A 17,935-nucleotide genomic window follows, 5' to 3' on the forward strand; every position below is an offset into this window, starting at 1 on the left:
GACTCATGGGCTGGGTGCCTCACCTGCATGCTCCGAGCCCCAAGGGCTCACAAGCTGGGCCCCAAGGAGACGCTGACCCATGTCCAGGCTGAGCTTAGTTCTGCTCACAGCACCCGGGAAGCAGGCTACCACCCTGGGGGCAGCTTCACGCATGTCAGAGACATGCATTATCTATATTATCTGTCATCCATCCATCTATCTATCTAATCACCTATCAATCACCTGTCACCTATCTCTATCTATTTGTCTCTATCTATCATATAGTTTGTAAAGATAGTGAATGTTTTAGGTTTACCTGTGTCCAGTCGTAACCCCTGGCACCTTTGAACGTGGGCTTAATCAGAAGTTGGGCTGGGGCAATAGAATTAGTCAGACACGGCCACACGGGGGTCAGGGGCTCTGATCCAATCTGACGGTGTCATGTCAGAAGGGAAGAAGACACAGACACACACAGGGGCGGACAGTGCCGACGGAGGTGGAGGTGGAAGTGCTGCCCCTGCACGCCAAGGGCCACCAAGGATGGCTGGCAAGCCCCGGATGCTGGAGGGGACAAGGAAGGATTTTCTCCAACGGGTTTCAGAGAGAGCACGGCCCTGCCAACACCTTGGCTTTGAACGTCAAGGTTTCAGGACTGCGAGACAACACATTTTGGTTGTTTTAAGCCACCTGGTTGGTGGGCTTGAGTTATGGAACCCCTGGGAAACCAGAACGGTGAAGTTATTAATGCGCTGGACGCATGTGGTGTCTATAGACACGTATGATGTGCTTGGTGGCGAGAGAAGCAGAAATCTCGGTGGAGGGATGCGTGTGGCTGACCGTCCCCTGGGGCCTGATATTGGCTTTGCACTCGGTCGTGATTTGACCAGTTTAACGCCCCACGGGTGCTGCCATGCCGCCGTTCTTGGCCCCAGTGTTTCTGCTTACATGGCACTGGGACAGCTGCTGCAGTGGAAGTTGATGGCAATATCAGTAGCTGTTCCCGCGAACATGCAGATTTACAGGCCGCTTGTTCCTGCTGGGCGGCGGCTCTCCGTCTCCAAGGCCAGCTCGGACGCGTCATCAGGCCTGCTGGGCCCACACAGAAGCCGAGGTCTCCACATGTTCTGGGTTAAGGAAACCACCAAGGAAGAGAAAAAACAGGAAAAAGATCCCCCACAGCAATGCTTGTCAGATTCTTCTCTTGCTTGTGACTTTAAGGCAGTGGAGGAGAAAGGAAGGAAGTCACAGCCAATTTTTGATGACAATGGATGGTTTAGTAGTTTGTGGATTGTCGAAGCTTCTTGCTTTCCTTCTGCCAGTGTCTTTATTGATCATTTCACTGCTCATTAGCATCCTGATTAAGGCAGGGGATGGGAGGGGCCGATGCACCGAGCAGCACAAATGGATGCTCGTTAGAGGCTCTGGTGGGAGGGTGGGGGTTGGACCCGGAACATAGGCTCAATAGGTGGCGTTTGGCCGTTTCCCGCCATCCACATTCTCCATCTTGGATGAGTCAGTTCATAACTGACTGTGTTGTCCGATCTTCCAGCACTGTCATTTCACAGGGTAGGGGCCCTGAGAGGTGGTGTTGCTTGGCTGTGCTGAGACTACTCCAGCCTCAGTGGCCTTTCCCTGTCTTGCCGAGAGGCAGGCCACAAATGGATGGGCACCCCAGGGCCCCAGCTGGGCCTGGGCTATGGCCCATTCCTATCTGGCTCCCCGGGATTTACAATCACACCTTCCAAGGTGGCCCTTTCCCCGGGGGAGGCAGGAGCCAGCAGGGACCTCTGGACTCACGGCACCAGGGAGGTCCATTACTGGCCTCTTCAGCCTCCCCTACCCTCTTGGTTCTTTCTCATCAGCATGTGTGCTGGTTAGAATCTGTTATGAACCCCAGAAAAGCCATATTCTTCTAATCCATTCTTGTGTGGGCACCTTTAAATCATGGAGATGTGACCCATCCAATTGGAGGTGGGTCCTAAACCTTTCCTGGAGCCCCGTGGTGACTCTATGGGATGGTAGCCCAGCACAAGCTCTTTAAGGCCAGGCCTGTCTTGTAGGAATCTTCCTACCCCCAGCTTGTAGAGGGGCTCACTGATATTTATCACATGTTGAATCCTACTGTGATTCACAACTCACCGATGAGGAATCTGGGCTCATTTCACATAGTATTTTGTAGCCTGGTCTACCTTAGAGTTTGGTCTGGAGGCCACTGCATTGCTGGCCAATTCCTTGATGAGAGAGAGCCCAGAGACATTTAGAGAGAGGACAGAAATGCCCAGAGACAGAAAGCAAAGAGATGAAACCAAGTGAAGGACACAGAGATGTTGAGAGGAGACCCACAGGACACAGAGAGCTCAGAAAAATGCCCCCAGAGATGCTAAGGAAATACTCACAGACACGGAAAGATCCAGAACCTGGAGAGAGCCAAGAGAAGCTAAGAGATGAAATCGGGTTTTTGAGATGCGAAGTGAAGACCTGCAGGACACGGAGAGAAAGCCAGGGGAGTCAGAAGCTGAAAGCAATGGGACCGGGAGCAAGATGCTGGCCTCATGCCTTCCACCCGACAAGGGTGTCCCAGAGGCCAGCAGCCTCTCCTCACAGTCCAGCTATCATCCTGTTGAGGTCTTAATTTAGACATTTTCACAGCCTAAGAACTATACATTTGTAACCTAATAATCTTTGTAAAAGGCAATCCATTCCTAAAGCATTGTATTTTGGCAGCTTTAGCAAACCGAAACAACATGTCAAAAACATGGTGCAGTCTTTTCTTGACCTGCCCTCAGCCGCCCTGTCCTCTTCCCGATGCAGTGAGGCTTCTCTCACAGTCCTCTCCGCTTCCTCACTGCTGGCCACTGTCTTCAGCAGAGGTGCAGGTGACCCTCCTGTTGTCCAGGCCAGTGGACCATGCCTAGCTCTTTTTGCAGTTGACATTTTGGGTTCACAAGGCACACACCTTCTAAGAAAGCTTTGCTCTCCTGACTTCTGAGACACCTTCCTCTTTATTAGTCTCCATGGGTCCCTCCCTGCCTTGGACATTCTCCCCATGGTGTCCACACCATGGTGAGCTGTGCCCCTCGTATCTGTAAGTCTCCTCTCCTGAGTGCTGAGAACCAACTTCCACACACTCAGGATGCCCGAGTTTGGTTGCTCATTCCTCCCTTCTCCTTCCCACCCTTGATTGTCACGAATGGACCACCATGGCCCCAAGCTAGAATCTGGATTCTTTCCGGACTCTTCTCCCATGTTCCCTGCTACAATTTCCAAGTCTTGGATCTTTTAGTCTTCGTTCGCCCTTATGACCACTTCTTCTTTGAATCCCCACGGTCATTTTGACCTGCGGGGTGTGTAGGCAGCCCTGGCTGGTCTCCCAGTCTCTCATCTAGCTGGTCCAGCCCATCCTCAACGGCTTCTGTGAGGGAAGGAACATAGGCTGAAGTTCTTTGTTAAGGTACTATGAAAACAAGGGAGAGACTTCAGGCTAGGTATATACTAGGCTAATGGGACAGGAAAGTCATTTCTCCTGCAAATCTTAGGATCCCAGAATTAGGGACATGAGAGATAGCTACAGGTAAGTTGAGCACAAGACGAAGGAAGCCTTCCTCCATGCAGAATATGTTCAACCCCCAGAACTGACTGGCCTAAAAGAAGGCAGAGCCTGAGTAGTGATGGGTTTCCCCAAGACCTCAACAGAGATCCCTCAACAGGGGTATCTATCTCTGTGCCAACTTTCAGAGGCTCAGACATGGCTATTAGTTCTCAACCTTCTTTCCTTTGGTCCCCAAAGCCCCCATTTCCCCCCTGCTAGTTCCATCAGTTCACATTTATTAAACCTCTAAGCATTTATCACATGTAAGCACTGTGAACCTATCTTCTCATTTATCTCTCACAACAATCTCCTCTTTCAGATGCTGAGACCACCCAGATGGCCGGTGGTGGAGCTAGAATTCCAGCTCAAGTGGTCTGAGCTCAGCGCCCGGGGTTATGCTGACCTTGGGGCTGCCTTAGCTTCCATCTGGGGCTTCTCCCCTGGGCCAGGCTCTCCAGCTCTTCCTCTCTGCCGCTTGTGAAGAGAGCTAATCGTTGGCCAAGTTCTGCCACCTGCTTCATCTAACTCTGCTCTGGGCCTCCAGGTCCCAGCTACTAAAGGGAAGTAAGCATTCCCTCAGCACCTACTATGCGCTCCAATCCCCGTGGTGACCCTATGGGGTGACAGCCCAGCACAAGCTCTTTAAGGCCAGGCCTGTCTTGTAGGAATCTTCCTAGCCCCAGCTTGTAGAGGGGCTCACTGATATTTATCACATGTTGAATCCTACTGTGATTTACAACTCACCGATGAGGAGTCTGGGCTCATTTCACATAGCATTTTGTAGCCTGCTCTCCCTTTGAGTTTGGTCTGTGAGGCCACTGCATTGCTGGCCAATTCCCTTGTGGCAAGAGGCTGCTAGGTCCCTCTCTTCCCTTTCATGTTTGTCCAAAAAGCAGATTTCTCCTTCCCCATGCGGGCATAGCTGAGCTGACCATTAAACATTATTCCTCCTAATATCTTCCACCACCATTTATTTGGTGGTTTGATGGCCAGAATGCATTCCTGGTCCACGCCTTTTATGTAACGAGGGCATTAGTGATGTGTAATGGTGGTGGAAATCACTTTCTAATACATAAAACATAAATACAGCACAAGTGCACAAATGAGCCATTACTCTTCCCCCTTTCATGGTCAATAAAAAAAGCCCCACAATCTCCCCTCATTAATTTGGTACAGAATGAAATGGTGGGGCTGCAGATTTTCCAAAGTGCTTTCTGCAAAATAATGAGGCTGTTTATTAACATCTAGAAGGTGAGGAGAGCCTGTGGCTATGACAGTTTCTATAGAAACTGCGGGAAGGAGGAGAGGCGCTGCTGGTGAAATCGGGCCTCTTCCTTGTAAGGGTGATGTGACAGGACAGCTGCGTGCTGGGCCAGTCCACTCGGGCATCAGGTGGGAGGGGTGGGCTATAGAGTTTGATAAAAGTAGCATTCGATAAGAAGGGACATTAGTTTTATGCTTGTAACTAGCAAGGTATGTCTTAAAAGTCATGGCTGTTCAGATGTAGCCTGACCACAAAAAAGTTAAAAGAGATTTTGAATCCACTTTACACTCACTGGGATGGCTACAGTAAAAAGACAACAACAAGTGTTGGTAAGAATGAGGGAAATTGAAGCCCTTGTACGCTGCTGATGGGAATGTAAACTGGTGCAGCTGCTTTAGAAGCCATGTTGACAACTACTCAAACAGTTTAACTGGGAGTTATCACAGGACCCAGCAATACACGTCCTAATTATATAACTAAGAGAAATGAAACCATACGTCCACACAAAAACTTGGAATGTTCATGGGCAAGCTATTCATAAAAGCCAAAACGTGGAAACAACTCAAATGTCCATCAACAATGAACAGATAAACAAAATGCAGTATATCCATATGATAGAATAATATTTGGTAGTAAAAAGGGATAAAGTACAGATTCATGCTAAAACATGGATGCACGTTGAAAACATTACGTTAAGTGAAAGAAGGCCATAAAAAACAGACAACATATTATACGATTCTGTTGATAAGAACTGCTCAGAATCCATAGAGAATGAAAGTAGCTCAGTGTTTGCCTAAGGCTGGTGAGGTGGAGGGAAATGGGCATCGACTGCTAATGGCTTTGGGATTTCTTTCTAGAGTGATAAAATGCTCTAAAATTGATTGTGGTGATGGTTTAATAACTCTGTGAATATACAAGAACTATTGGATTGTATAATATAATTGGTGAATGGTGGGGTATGTGAATTATATCTCAAGAAAAGTCTTAGAGAAAGAACAGATTCTTGAACATTCAAGGATAGAAGTGGTTGTGTGTGTGTGTGTGTGTGTGTATGTGTGTGTGTGTGTGTGTGCGCTTTTCTGCCAGGCAGCCTCAATCCTTCCCTAATTTACCTACAGTTTCTATTTAAGCTTCTTTTGGTGCCTGCTCACGTGGTTCCTTCTGTGTGGGATGTTCTTATCTTTTCTTTCTCTGTGCTGACCATCTTTCAAGGGTCCGGGAAGGCCTCACTCCTTTCCTAGAGTCTTCTTTGATGGCTTGTCTTTCCTGACCCCCAGGGTCTCTGGATCCCTGCAGCACACAGTCTCCATGGATCACTTGGCATTATTCTATTCTCTGGTGGTTTCCTGTGAGTCATACACTTTCCCAACCAGATTACAACTCCTCCTGGGCAAGGCTGGGAAACCCTTCACCTATAGCCCACCTCGCTTAGCTGAGAGCTGGGCTTGTGGTCGGTGCTTGGTAAATCTTTGATAATTTGACTCACAGCCACAGCGAGGGCGAGCACGCATCTGCCCACCAGTCTGCCCTGTCTCAGGTAAACTGGGATTCCAAGAGCATGTAACTTGCTTCCTTATACGAGTCGCTGAGACATGGAGTAACTTACCCACAGTTGCTATGGGTCCAGGCCGCTTTTACTTAGAGAAGCCCCCTCTTCTGGAGGGAGCGCCTAGCTGGATATAAATGGTGTCCCAGACAGCACTGCTCCAGTGGGTTCTGGGGAGGCCATTCCATGTGTGGGATAATTGCTGGCCCTCCGTCCGGCACAGTCCACTCCACTCAAGGCCTGTGGTTAGAAGAGCATAACTTTGTCATGCACCTTTGCCTCTGTCACCTGTTTCTTCCCTGCTTCAAGTCCCTGGAACTCTTTCCCTCCCTTTCCAGAAACCTTCAGATTTCTTTCTTGGATTCCATTGACCAACAGAATTATCAGCTAAGTTGATGGTTCATTCTCATTTCAATTCTCAGTTCCAGAAGCCTGGGAAAGACTTCTAGTTCAAAGGCTGAGGCATTCTAATGAATGTTTCCAAAGCATTGGCAAGATGGAGGGGAAGAGAGAGTTGAGACATGCAGTGCTTTATATCATTCTTACTTTTTTGGCAGCTTTCAGAGAGAATTCACTAACAGTGTTTACTCTCTTGAAACCTTCTCTGCTAATTTTCAAACATGTTTTCTTTGTCAGAAGTAAGACTATTTTTCAAATGAAATTATTTCATGAACTACAATATAGAGAGCAGATAATAGAGTAGATCCCTGGTCAAGATGACACTCTAAGTTCACTCTCCAAAGGCAAAAAAAAACAAAACAAAAAAAAAACCCCACAAAAAACAGAGGAGATATAAAAATGGGGGCATTACAAAGACACAGTCATCATATAGGAGATTTTAAGGCATATTTCTCAATAACTGATAGGACAAACAGACAAAACAATCAGGATAGAGATCGTCTAAACAGCATATCTCATCAAATCTGACCTAACTGAAATATATAGAACACTGTACCCAATAAAAAATTCACCTCTTTTCACTTGAAAAAAATGAACATAGAACATTTGCCCAAGTTGACCATATTGGCTCATGAAGCAAACCATAAACCATAACAATTTTCAAAGGATCTAAATCATTCAGAGGAGGTTCACTGTCTACAGTTAAATTAAGCTAGAAATAAATAATAAAAGGATAACTAGAGGGTGGCACAATGTTGGCTCAGTGGCAGAATTCTCACCTGCCGTGCCAAAGTCCCAGGTTTGATTCCCGGAGCCTGCCCATGCCGAAAAAAAGAAAAAAAAACAGATAACTAGGAAATTTCCAACTGCTTATTAAATAAACCACAAATTTCTAAATAACCCAAGGGTCAAAAAAAAAAAAAAGAAATCAATATAGAGGTATGGAAATTAGAAAATATTTTTAATGAAAAGATACAATGATATTCCATATCACGCTTGTATTTTGTAGTTAAAGTAGTGCTTAGAGGGAAATTTTTAGCCTTATATTAAAAAAAGGAACGTCTTAAAATCAAGAACTCCAAGTTGCATTTCAAGGAACAAGAAAAAGAAAATTAAACCAACCCCAGGGAAAATAGGAGGAAAGAAATTATAAATAAAAAGAAGAAATAAATATAACTGAAAGCAAATATACAATAAAGAAAACCAACAAAAGCAATGATAGATTATTTGAGATCAATAAAATTGTTAAACTCCTAATACAAATTTTCAAGAACAAAAAAGAAAATAGAAATTATTAATCTCAGAAATGAAAAAGAGAAAGAGAACATCCCTACAGATTTTACAGATATTAAATAGATTATTATAAGATTTAAAAACACATATCAGTACAGCTCATACGCAGAAAATATAGTAAATTCTTACAACTCAATTATAATAAGAAAAACCCAATAAAAGGGACAAAAGTTCTGAATAGACATGTTACCAAAGATCATATACCAATAAAAAACGAATACATGAAAAGATGCTCAACATTAGACACTAAAATGCAAATTAGCATCCCAGCTGCTAAAATGCAAATTAGCATCACAATGTGATAATACTACATACTAAAACAAAAATTGCTAAAATTAAAATCAAACGTTGACAAGAATGAAGATCAACTCTCACACAAAAAATATTAACTTTACTTATATGGTGATCCGTTAGGTGTAATCCCGTAAGCAAGGACTAAAGTAGTAACACAAAGAAATATAGCCAAAAACCCAATAGAAAAATTAAAATGAAATGCTAAAATAATGTTAAACTAATAAAAAGGAAGCCTGGGAAGGGGAAGAGAGAAACAAAAATCAGAAATGATAAACAGAAAACAAATAGCATGGTTAAACTAAATTCAACCATGTAATTAATTATATCGAATGTCAATGGACTAAGTACATCAAATAAAAGTCAGAGATAGTTAGATGATAAAAGTGCAAGACTCAACTATACACAATGTGCAAGAAATCCACTTTAAATATGTAGCTATAGATGGGTTTAAAGTTAGTCTTTAACACTTAGAATTTAAGAACTTTGCTATCTGAATTTGTGGATTTCTTCTCTGTTGCCTTAATTTTAAATTGGTTTATGAAACTTACTGTGCAAGCAAAGGCTTTACCATGATTATATGGATACTTTATTTAAATATGGCTATGGTTAAGCTAACTAAGATATCCATTTTTGATGGTTCTAAGTGTACTGTTTGCTTTCTTAAAAAAAAGATAGGAAAATAGCTCTCGCAAAAACGAATCAAAAGAGAGCTGAAGTGACTATATGAATAACAGAAAAATTAAATTTCAAAACCAGCAATACATCTAGGAGTAAAGAGGAATGGTGTGTAACGATAAAAGGGTTATTTCATAAAGAAGGCCTAACAAACCTAAAAGTCTATTCACCTAACAGCAGAGCTTCCAAATACATGAAACAAACCCAGATTGAACTGAAAAGAAAAACAAACAAATTCCACAATTGTACTTGGAGATTTCAACCCTCTTTTCTCACCGATCGATAGACCAAGTCGATAGAAAATCAGTAAAGATACAGAAGAACACTTTCAACCAACATGACCAACTTGACATTTATAGAACAGTCTACTCTACTCAAAAACGATAAGGTTCACTTTCTTCTTAAGTGCTCATGGAATATTCATTAAGATAAACTACAGTCTGGGTCATATGAAAAAACTTTTAAAAAAAGTAAAAGAATTGAAATAATAAAATGTGTACTATAACTATGAACAATTTAAGCTAGAAATCAATAACAGGAAGTTACCTTTAAAATCTTGGAAATCTAATCCCACATTTCTAGAGAAAGCCATGGTATAAGGTATTTGAAATTATTTGAATTGAATGAAAATAAGAATGCAACAAAATGTGTGAGCTGCAGCTTAAGCAGTGCCTTGAGAGAAATTCCAAGCATGAAATACTTACACTATGAGGTGGCTTAGAGCTTAAACTGAATCCATTCCTTGTGGGTGTGAACTCATTGTCAGTAGGACTTTTCAAAAAGATTCATTCAGTGACGGTGTGGCCCACTTCAGTCAGGATGGGCTTTAAACTTATTGCTGGAGCCCTTTATAAGAAGAAGGAAATTCAGACCCAGAGAGAGAGAGCCACAGGAAGCAAGAAGCTGAAATTCAAAAGAAGCTGGAAGACAAGGGGAGGCCAGGAGCAGCGCCATGTGCATTGCCACGAGACAGAAGAGTCAGGACCAAGGACACTGAGAACCAGCCCCAGAGCACCACTGTCTTTGGGGAAAAGCATCGCCTTGACAACGCCTTCATGTGGAAGTTTTATAACCTCAAAACCATGAGCCATTAATTTCCATTGTTGAAGCCAGCCAATTGCATGATATTTGCTTGAGCAGCCAAGGACATGAAAACATACTACAAAAGAAGAAATGTCTTAGATCAATAACCTAAGCTTTCACCTTAAGTACATAGGAAAAAAGAGAAAAGAACAAACCAAGCAGAAAACAAGTCGGAAAAAGGTAATAAAGATAAGAGCATGAAAAATGAAATTGAAAATGACAAAAAAGAAAATCAATAAAATCAAAATCTGCTTTTGAAGGTCAATAAAACTGATAAACTTCAAGTCAGATTGACCAAAAATAACAGAAAAGCACACAAATTTCCAATATCAGGACACATAAATGTGTTGTAAAAGGGTACATCACTACAGACACCAAATACCTTGAATGATAATAAGGGAATATTATGAACAACTTTAGGCTGATAAACTTGTCAACTTAGACGAAATGGTTCAATTCATCTAATGAATTGATTAGACACAACACTGAAAGACTAACTGCCTAAGCTTGGTTTAACTTATCATTCAGTTAAAATTCTACTGCTTGGTATTTAACCAAGAGAAATGAAAACATATATTCACAAAAGACTTGTACAAGAATGTCAATATCAGTTTCACTCATAATAATCTCACACTGGACATAACTCAAGTATCCATCAATAGGTGAGTGGACTTTATACATTGTGATATACCCATGTATTGGAACACTTCTCGGCAATGAAAACAAATGAAGAACTGATACATGCAACAATATATAAGATTCTCAAAACCATTAAGGCTAACACAAAAGTCCATACTGATTGTATTTGTATGACGTTCAAGAACTGGCACAAATAATCCCTGGTGATAGAAAACACAACTTGGTTGCTTATTGGGGGTGGTGATAGGGATTAATGTGCTGGCATCATCCACTAAAAATGTCTCAAAGATAAAAGCTCCACTATAACCCAGATTGTGGTCTCTCTATTCCGTTCTTTATTCAAAAGAGCAAGCATTTCTGAAAAAAAAAAAAAAAAGTCTGATTCCAGATCTGGGGCAGGAAATACTCAAGACTAGCCCACCCTAGAATGTCGTCTTGTGCCCCCAAACATGGAAGCTGTCAAAGACAACTGGGGTTCCATCAACAGAGCACAGAAGCCCGCATGACAGACTTCTGCTTTTCAAAGATGGAGCCATTTGAGCATGAAGATAATAACTGCAAGTGATTGCAACACATGGAATAAGTAAAAAATCCATAAATTCATATGAAAATTCCAGAAAGGAAAAGAAGAGTGAGACTAAGAAAGAGTGAGTGTGAAAGAGACAGATTTGGGGGAGAGGGATGGAGAAAGAGAGAGAAGGGGAGAAACAGGACAATTCATTGACAACCATTGGAAGCACAAAATTGTTTCTCTGAAAACAGGTAATTAAAGGGAAGCAATTAAACACTTACCTTTCTTTGTGTAGCAGTGATCGGTGAGGGAAAGTTCTTACAAGAAGACTCTCAGCTAATACATGTGGAAGGATTGTTAGAAACAGAAAATAACCATTTTCAACCCTTAGTGGAATCATTGATTCTGGCAAAGACCATCAATGGCCTTTGGTCATTGGACGAAAGACACAGAGAGGTTAAGTAACTGGACCCAGGTCACACAGCTAACCAGTAGCAGAGGCAGGCTCTAAACTCCAACAGCCTTGCTGTGGGCACTACTGCTACACCATTTTCCTTCAAAAAATGTCAGTATCTATTAAAATCATTCCTTTGTTCAGTAAATATTCACTGTGCACTTATCCTACTGGGGATGCATCAGTAAGCAGCACACAAATCCCTGCCCTTCTGGCCATCACCTGTACCTAGGGTCAAGCCTGGGTTTACGTGGGTCTGGGTATTTATTTATTTATTTTACATGGGCAGGCACTGGGAATCGAACCCGGGTCCTCGAACATAAAGGCAAGCACTCTTACCTGCGGAGCCACCGTGGCCCACCCTGTATCTGGGTATTTATTATACTGTTCTCTGAACTTTTCTGCATGTCTGAGAGTTTTCATAGCACAAATAAGAAAAAGCAAACGAAAGAGATTCAATCCATGACTTATTGGCATCGATTAATCTTAATTGTTCAGATTCATAATATTTCCTGGGTTCCAAGCCGGAGAGGGAAACGATGTTATTTTGATGTGTGGAGCCTTTTAACTTGGGCATAATGGAAGCAGGTTCAGCATCCAACATATACCGAAGTCTCCCCTGTTGGGCCGTGTCAGGGACATGCTGATTCTCTCGGGAAAGTAGTCACAAGTAAAAACAATTTTACCAAGTCCCCTGCAATCTCAAGATTCTCTTCCACTGAAGTAGTATCAAGGCTTGTAATTTATGTTCCTAATGATCAAGATGAAGGTCAGACAGGAGGGCTTCGGGCTTTAAATCAGCATTTGGGGTGTCTCTGGGGGGTTGCGTCTCCTAGTCGCGTGGCTGCCGGGCACGATGCTGCACTGAAGGCTAGTGCAGGTGCGGCCTCCTGCTTACCCAGCATCTGCTGGCGCCGCACACCGGGGAGGTCGGAGTGAATTTGCACAATTTTACATGTGGTACATGCCCAGGCCTGCGTTTTTAAAAACCAGCAGGGCAGAACCATTCCCCCCTCATGCCCATCAATGGCACATGGGACCGATGACGCATCCCCAGAGACGGTGGTGCAAACTTTGATCCAAGTTCTGCCCCCAAATGAGGAAACTGTCAGCCAGGAAGCAGCCTCCTGGCTCTGATGTGTGAAACTTTTCATTTAACACCTTGGCCAATGTGTTGATTTCTCATTACATTCAAGAATCGCTTACATATAATTACAGTGAAATTTTGTGTAATCGTTTTCAGAAGCTTTGAATGAACGCTGGGGGGTCCTGAGCTCCCTGGCTTGCACCTTTCTAGGACCCTCATCTCCTTCTGCCTTGGATGACAGTGCTGACTTTCAAGTCACTTGGGAGGTAGGACCCGAGTCCTTTTCCTAACTGGGGCTTGGAAAAGTTTCAGGTCCCTTGTTAGCTGCTGCATAAATACTTGGGGAATGGATAAATGAATGAACGTGGGACCCCACAAGGGCAAAGAGTGGCCATTCTCTCCATGCCCGTGGTACTCAATGCAGGAACGTTAGGTGTAGCATAAGTGAATGAATGGATGGAATGAATGAATGGAATGAATGAATGGGAAGATTCCTTTGCCTCACCGAACCCTCATAAGCTGCGGCCCTGTTAGGAAGAAGAGCTGACCCTATTACCCTGAGGTCTGGGCCGTCTTTCCAAGTCCTTGGTTTAATACAGCCAGCCAGGACAACCCATCATCCCTGGACTCCTGTGGCCTCCCAAGCTGCCTCCTTCCCTGCCCGCCCACTACGGGGGCTGGCCCAGCTGAGACCCCCCACCCGGTCCCTGTCCATCCTTTCACCCCATCCGGGGCCCCAACAGCCCTTCTGGCGCCAGCCCCTTCCTTTGATCTGAAATGGTGTGTAAGTGAAGCCAGTTCGCTGAGTCCACTGCTTTTCTGGGCTGGGGGTCTCGTGGGCAGGGGCGCTGATGGCTGGTGGGTCTTGGGAGCCAGAGCGTGGCCCGGTGCCTGCCTCCCGGCTCCTGCCTGCCCCCCACGCCTGGGTCTGATGGAAGCGGCCCGCCCCCGGGAGGCCCTCCCTTTTGACAGACTTCGCCAAAACAATCGGGCTTGTCAGGACACATCAGGGGAGGCTGGTTTCAGGCAGAGAATTGAATTTGCAAGCAAGATAATCAGTTATTGATTGAAAGAGTGGGCTGCGGCTCCCTCCTGCTCCTGAGGAAATGAACTTCTTCTGCTGGAATATTTACTGGTGTGGGTGAGACAGTGATGGCTCACGCTGAGGCGAGTTGTCAGCCCCAGAGGAGCGGCTGTGCGAGCCAGCTGAGGAGGCTCCCTCCCCTCTGCCATGTTGATGGAGTTTATAGGGGTAAAACGTGGCTAAAAGGTGCAGCCTTGGCAAAGCGTCGGGGTTGGCTGGGTAGGAGTGGCGGGAAGTCAGAGTTGGAAGGGACTTCGGAAGTCAAGTCTAAGCCCTTGTTTCCTGCAGGCCTGAGACCCAGCACGGATAAGGGGGGGCCCCACCGCATACCTAGCTGGAAGCAAAGGTGGGGTTGAAGCCCCAGTCTCCTAGACTCCCCATCTCGAGCAGGCACCCCTGCGGAGAGGTCTTCTGGAAGCTGATATGAGGAGGGAGGGACCTCTCCCCTCCCTCACCCCTCCCCCTCCCCCACAGTGTCTCCCCACCTGTCACCTCAGGACCTCCACCTTGTAAGCTGGGGCCAAGGCCAGGGCTTCGCCACTGTCCCTGAAAAACCCCAAATCTTCAGACGCCTCTGCCTGTAGGAGGCACCATTGACTCAGCCACGCCCCACTGGGAAGGACTATGAAACCCTGATTACATTTATCGTTCATAATAATTATGCATAATGTATCCCAGTTTCAGACAAATTAAGAGGAGAAAAATGTGTGTCTAAAGATCAAGGAAATAGCGTCTTGTTTTTTTCATTTTTCTCCTTATTAATTTGTTTACATCTCACTTGGTACCCAAAGGATGTGACATGGGGAGTTGAGACGACTTCTTCCACTTCCCGGCAGCTCTTGCTCAGGGAGGGTCAGTGGAGTTGGCCACGCAGGAGGCCCATGTGTCCTGGGGCCCAGCTGGCCTCCTCCTGGGCACACGCTGGTACCCAGAGCCCCGGGATTCCAGCCCAAACCCTGAGCCTGCTTCTAGGGCCAGCCCGAGCCCATCCCCCCAGAGCCAGGGTGGCCGAGGGGCCGCTAGCGAGGGCATCACCCCAGGACCCAGGACCGAGCTGCTCGCTGCACAGGACCGAGAGTGTGGGAGGGAGGGGGGGGGCCTGGGGCAGGGCCAGGGTTGGACCAGCTGCTCCACACGACGGCATCCTGACGCTGGCCTCCAAGGAGCCCCAGAATTCTAAATCTGAACCCAGCCTTCTCGGCACCAGGGAGGCCTGTTTTCCAGGTCGGGGGTACAACTTGTTCCACCCAACAGCTGGCTGTGTGATTTGTATGTGGGACTCAGCTTGCACTCTCACCTGGGCCTGCAAATTGTAGGAGCGGAGCTAATATTTGTGTGCAGCATACGCGGTCCAGCACTTCGTCTTCCTTCCCCTGGTTTGTATCTGTGCTGATTTGAAAATGTCATATACCCCAGAAAAGCCATGCTTTCTTAATCCTCATTCAATACTGTTTAGGGGGGAGCCCTTTCATTAGGTTGTTTCCATGGAGATAAAATCCACTCAGATGTGGGTGTGACCTCCTGATTAGACAGAGACAAGACTCCACCCATTCAAGGTGGGTCCTGATTAGTTTACTAGCGTACTTTAAAAGGGAAAACATTTGGGAGAAATCTCAGAGGCAGATGCTTGGAGATCAGTAGCTTGACAGAGCCAACATGAGACCCTTGGAAATGCAAAGCCTAGCAGACGTTGCTATGTGTCTTCCCATGAGATACTGAGCAGGCCAGAAACTGGAGAGAGCCAAGGGAAGCCAAGAGATGAAACCCAGCCCTGGAGAAGCCAAGTGAGGAACCCCCGCAGGAACAGAAGCTAAAAACAACGGAGCCCGGGAGCAAGGGACCAGCAGATGCCAGCCACGTGCCTTTCCAGCTGATGAGGTGTTCTGGATGGCATCAGCCTTTCTTGAGTGAAGGTAGCCTCTTGTGGGTGCCTTAATTTGGACATTTTCACAGCCTTAGAACTGCAAACATGCAACTTAATAAGTTCCCTTTTTAAAGGCTGTTCCATTTCTGGTCTATTGCATTCTGGAAGCTTTAGCAAACTAATACAGTATGGCTTAGAGCTGACTGGTAGGCTGGGGTCCACTTCAGGGGCTGTCCAATGCAGAACCCAGGGTCTCCCCATTCCTCTCTATCTAGCCCAGAAAGGGGGCAGCAGGACAGGGGACTCTTGCCCATAGTAGCGTTACTTGTATGTTGAGTTGTGTGTAGTTAGTTGAATTGTGTCTCCCCCAAAAGACACATGGAAGTCCTCACCCCCATCCCCGCCCCAGGCACCTAGAATGCGGCCTTCTTGGAAGTAGAGTTGTTGCAGATGGAATTCGTTGTGTTACTCTGAGGTCCTGCTGTAGTGGGGACCCTTAACCTACATGACTGGGGCCTTACAACAAGGGGAGAAGAGACCCGGCCAGCCAGTGGAGAACAGGCATGTGGCCATGGGGGCAGGGGCTGCAGCGCTGCAGCCACCACCAGCAGCCAGAGGCGGCAAGGGGGCCAGGAGAGGCTCTCCCCAGGGAGCAGGACCCTGCCCATACCACGATGCAGACTTCTGGACTCCAGAGCAGAGAAACAATAGATTTCTGTTTTTGAAGCCACCGAGCCTGCGGTACTTTGTATTTTACTATTGGAAACAGACAAGTCTGATTGGGGCTGACCTTTTCTGGGGTGGTTTCACCTGTGCCCAGTGGAACTGGCTGCCGGACTCCTGTCTCCTTCATCCCTGGAGCTCAGTGCCCAGCGCAGGCCGCAGAGCCGATGCCCTTCTCCACCTCGTGCAGTGGACGCTGCATCCTGCTGTGCAGCTAGAGCCTGAGCCCCGGAGGGCGCTGCCTTCTCTCTCTTCCTCTCCACCTCCGAAAGGGCAAGGGGGTTTGCAATGGGATCTTGGGCCAGCTGGGGAGCCGGGTCGAAGGGTTTTCCTGTTTATTCTGGAGGGAGCCCTTTCTAGCTGCAAATATTAGCTCAGCCTTAGCCTCATTCTGAGAGAGACGCCAGCGGGCTGCAGGCTGGGGGCCAAGTGAGGAGCTGCAGGGAAAAGGATCTGAGTACAGGATCAGAGTGTTCTCCCGGGAGCCGAATCAATAGACATGGCTAATCCCCGGCCTCCATTATATTCATCATATTAGAGTCTGGCCCCTGCTCCCCTGGAGGTCCAGGGAATTCTACTTCATTAATTTTCTGGTCATACTGGGGTTACCTGGGGGAAAGGGAGGCTCTCCATTGGGGATTTGGTTGCAGCAAATCACCCCGAGGTTGGGTTCTTCTTGAGAAGCCCATTATAGGGCCAAAGGGACACCCGTGTTTGGTGACGGTTGCAGGGTCCCCTTTCCGGAGCTAGCCGGAGCTAGTCCTTCGGGGTACGCATGCAGAGGCTGAAGGGGCTGGGCTGGGCCTCTCCTGGATCCAGCACATACCCCAAGAGCTTTTCTGTTTTTCAAACAAGTCCTCTGGCATCTGTCAGCCTCCTTGTCAGCTGCCTCTCCCTCCCAACGCACAGGATGTGGCAAACCATTCCCAGGTAATTCAAGAATTCTGCCAGCTGGGTCCCAGGTAATTGAAGTTGCACCGTATTCTCGTGTCTGTTTCTATTTTATTTCCCCTTCATCTGAAAGATGATAAGAGGGAAAACAAGGTAAACAGTAACTATGGATTGGGTGAGTGGGAAAGCACCTGGGAGTGCTCCCGGGGCCTTGGTTTGTGGCTGGGAGCCCGGAGTCTGTCTCAGAGCCCAGTGGAGGGAGTGATAAGATGCTCTCTCCTTCCACATGGATATTCTGCTTGTTTGCCTAGCATCCTTCTTCCTGCTGGGGTCAGCTCCTCCTCCATCCTACGTTGTCCTGGGGAGCCATCAGATTTAGGGCTCTGTCAACCCTTCAGCAGGTGGCCCCAATTTCTGAACACTGAATTCAGGGTATGGGGGTCAGCTGCTCATCTGTCTCTACTAACAGAATCCAAGGTAGGGGCCCTGGGCCGGGGGATTTGCTTTATATGATCTCCTGTTATCCAAACGCCAATATTGCAACCAACTGGCCTCAAGTG

Source organism: Tamandua tetradactyla, chromosome 2 (genome assembly GCF_023851605.1).
Source record: "Tamandua tetradactyla isolate mTamTet1 chromosome 2, mTamTet1.pri, whole genome shotgun sequence".
NCBI lineage: Eukaryota > Metazoa > Chordata > Mammalia > Pilosa > Myrmecophagidae > Tamandua > Tamandua tetradactyla.